Source organism: Mustela lutreola, chromosome 3 (assembly GCF_030435805.1).
Source record: "Mustela lutreola isolate mMusLut2 chromosome 3, mMusLut2.pri, whole genome shotgun sequence".
NCBI classification, from domain to species: Eukaryota; Metazoa; Chordata; class Mammalia; order Carnivora; family Mustelidae; genus Mustela; species Mustela lutreola.
Window position 1 is genome coordinate 89800579 of NC_081292.1, and position 4491 is coordinate 89805069.

Genomic DNA, 4491 nt, shown 5'->3' on the forward strand with positions numbered 1-4491 from the left:
TCTGAGGTTATATATAATAAAATGAAATTTGTGTGAACTGAAGAAGTGCGTCTCCATTTTTTTTTTTAAGAGTAGACTGGTCTTTAAAAATTGTCCAAAGAAGTACATTATATTCATTATTAAATTTGATAATATACAATAAAGTATTCATGGTCATATGGAACCATATCAAATTCTACTATTAATTCATATTAATAATTACCATAAGAGGAAAAAGGGATATTTTTCAAAATGAAAATTAGTGTATTTTTCAAAATATGATATAGTGTTATTCACTGAACAGAGGGAACAAATGTCAAAGTTTAACACAGTTTACAGAATGTTTTAACATAAATTGAAATTTAAATCTGACCAAATTTCACAGTTAAGTAAAATGATAGCACTTTAAATCCTTGAAAAGTGGTAAGTGACCCAAAACATTGCTTAGAAAAACAAATTTAACACTACACTAGTCTGAGATGGTTACGTTATGGTACAACTTGCCATTGTGTATCATCAAATGGTATATTTTTTTCTTTTGGTCTTGTCATTATATTTTATTTTAGCCATTCTGATAAGTGTGTAGTGTTATCTCAGTGTCATTTTAATTGCATTTCCTTGATGTCTAATTATGTCAAATTATATTATTTTGATGTTTAATGTTCTGAGCTTTCTCAGTTCAAGACCATGAAGCCACTTAGGAAAAATACAGTTGCAGATGTACTCATAGACCAACTCTTATTTAGAAATAAGAACAAACATTACTACCCATTCCAACAAAAAGTAGATTTGTTATGCAGTAGGGATTTTATAAATTACATGACACAACTTATATAGTAAGATGAAATGGGACAGGAGGCTTCTTGCAGCTAAATACAACATCATTTTAATTTCAATTTTCAGTATAATTTTTCCAAGGTATACACAGAATATATATTTAATGTAAATTGTTAACATTTTATTTTTTTTATTTTTTATTTTTTTTAATTTTTTTTTAAAGATTCACAATAGATGGAGAGGCAGGCAGAGAGAGAGAGGGAAGCAGGCTCCCTGCTGAGCAGAGAGCCCGATGCGGGACTCGATCCCAGGACCCCGAGATCATGACCTGAGCTGAAGGCAGCGGCTTAACCCACTGAGCCACCCAGGCGCCCAATTGTGAACATTTTAAACTCTGTATATGAAAATTAATCAATTTTAAGTTTATAACAATCAAAATTAACGGAAGTTTATTTTAAATTAGTTAGCTTTCTCTGCATTGCAAGACAGAATAATCAAGAATTGGTAAGAAAAAAATAATCTCTGTAAAATTACCAGGGGTGCATTATAAAGTGTTCGGTAACCGATCAAACTCACAATTTGGATTGAATGGCAAGTGATTTTTAAAATCTGGAACTCATTGTCAATTTTTTTTTCTTCATTGTGTCTTAATAAATTACTGTGTTCATTTGCATGGAAGTGAAGAAAAATGCATGACATTTCATCTCAACACTAACACTTTTAACTGGCAACTCTGAATGTACTTTACAGCAGTGTAACAAAGTAAAGATCAATGATGTTTCATGAAATATTTGTTATAATTCTCAAGGAGATAGGGAGTTTGTGCAAAAATGCAAATCACTTTGCGACTAAACACATTGTTTATTTCAGCTAATTTTAAGAAAATATGCTAAGACTCTCTCAAAAAAGGAAGCAATGATTTAGGTTTTCCTTCAAACTCCTTATCTAATCCTGAACCAACAGCACATAGTTCAAAGAGCAACTAATTTGTGCAGCTCCAATTTACACATTTCCTAACAATGCTTAATTTAGTGGAATTTCTGTCCAATTATGTTAATTTGATGTAGTGAAAGACAAACATTCAAAAAGATCATCCTTAATTTATATAGATTGCCAAACTCTGCATTTTCTGAATGACGCCCAGGAAAGTATTTTCAAAAACAAACAAACAAACAATGCCAGAACCACTATTAGGTCATCTCTAGGCAGAAAGTGACTCAGAGCCTACATTACTCTCTCCCTGAAAGTATACTGTAGGCACTGAAACTACTACCCTGAGTCTGTGCTATCAAATTCCTTAAGTTAGAAAGTTTTAAAACCAGTCTGTGTGGGAGTATTTCATTTACAGATAGAGACTTGGTTGTTTATACATTTTCATACTTGATTTTTAGGGTGTAATAACTATGTTTTAAAATTCATGGTGGTTTTGAATACTGTTGGATAATTGTGCTAAAATGGTATATCCATTCCTCCTAGGAAACAGAAATTATAGAAAGGTAGTGTTTTTCAGATCTGACATCTTTGATTCATTGCAGTTTCAGTATAAATGCAATAGGAAAAGTGACATTCATGTTTATGATATTTTCTATAAATAAATTAGAATGTACTGGAGGCCTGATATAAAGTGGGATGACTAAACTTCAGTAAGATCTTGTTTTCAATTCAAAATAAATTTTAAGTTGAATTATGCACCTCTAAGTTCAGAGACAATAAACATTAACCAACACAATTAATAAGTTCTATTTCTTGAAATTTCGGGAACATTGATAGTCTCACCTACTGGATGAACAACAGCTAAAATTTTTGGTCATGGATTCTTGCTAAAATATCACTTTCCCAAAGAAAATTAATGTTATGAATTTTCACTGATTGTTATTGATCATGAAGAATATAACAACCATGATAAAAAGAGTAGGAAAAACATGATATCTCATCTGTAAGGGCATGTGGAAAGTAGGAAATGCTAATAAAAATAACTACCATTATTTCCCAAGTTAACATAATATAACAGAACAAAATATTTCATAACAATATTTTCTAGGCTCATTCTTTTTTTTTTTTAATATATTTTTTTATTTTTTATAAACATATATTTTTATCCCCAGGGGTACAGGTCTGTGAATCACCAGGTTTACACACTTCACAGCACTCACCAAAGCACATACCCTCCCCAATGTCCATAATCCCACCCCCTTCTCCCTAACCCCCTACCCCAGCAACCCTCAGTTTGTTTTGTGAGATTAAGAGTCACTTATGGTTTGTCTCCCTCCCAATCCTATCTTGTTTCATTGATTCTTCTCCTACCCACTTAAGCCCCCATGTTGCATCACCACTTCCTCATATCAGGGAGATCATATGATAGTTGTCTTTCTCTGCTTGACTTATTTCGCTAAGCATGATACGCTCTAGTTCCATCCATGTTGTCGCAAATGGCAAGATTTCATTTCTTTTGATGGCTGCATAGTATTCCATTGTGTATATATACCACATCTTCTTGATCCATTCATCTGTTGATGGACATCTAGGTTCTTTCCATAGTTTGGCTATTGTGGACATTGCTGCTATAAACATTCGGGTACACGTGCCCCTTTGGATCACTACGTTTGTATCTTTAGGGTAAATACCCAATAGTGCAATTGCTGGGTCATAGGGCAGTTCTATTTTCAACATTTTGAGGAACCTCCATGCTGTTTTCCAGAGAGGTTGCACCAGCTTGCATTCCCACCAACAGTGTAGGAGGGTTCCCCTTTCTCCGCATCCTCGCCAGCATCTGTCATTTCCTGACTTGTTGATTTTAGCCATTCTGACTGGTGTGAGGTGATATCGCATTGTGGTTTTGATTTGTATTTCCCTGATGCCGAGTGATATGGAGCACTTTTTCATGTGTCTGTTGGCCATCTGGATGTCTTCTTTGCAGAAATGTCTGTTCATGTCCTCTGCCCATTTCTTGATTGGATTATTTGTTCTTTGGGTGTTGAGTTTGCTAAGTTCTTTATAGATTCTGGACACTAGTCCTTTATCTGATATGTTGTTTGCAAATATCTTCTCCCATTCTGTCAGTTGTCTTTTGATTTTGTTAACTGTTTCCTTTGCTGTGCAAAAGCTTTTGATCTTGATGAAATCCCAATAGTTCATTTTTGCCCTTGCTTCCCTTGCCTTTGGCGTTGTTCCTAGGAAGATGTTGCTGCGGCTGAGGTCGAAGAGGTTGCTGCCTGTGTTCTCCTCAAGGATTTTGATGGATTCCTTTCGTACATTGAGGTCCTTCATCCATTTTGAGTCTATTTTCGTGTGTGGTGTAAGGAAAGGCTCATTCTGATAACTCTTTTCTACATTCAAATTTAAAGGTTGAGGCATGTGATATATATTACACAAAAACCATCCCAATGTATTCGTTTAAAAAAAAAACTCTTAATAAAGGACAAATCCAAAGGAATTTCTTTTCTAATTTAATTAACAAATTATAAATCGACTTACCTATTTCATCACAGTGTATCAGGCACCAATAATATTTTGTAATCATCATACCTGATGCAATAGTTACCATCTTTCAGACATACTGATCATGAACAAGCAAATAAACAAGAGCACTGTAGCTTAAGATCTACCTGCATAAATATAGGACTACTTCAGACAATCTCTTCACCACAACTTGGAGGAGGCACGGGGTTTAAGGGGAAGAAGTGGGGTAGTCCCCCATAGCTCCCTATTCAGTGCATGGGCGGTGTGCAGGTATCC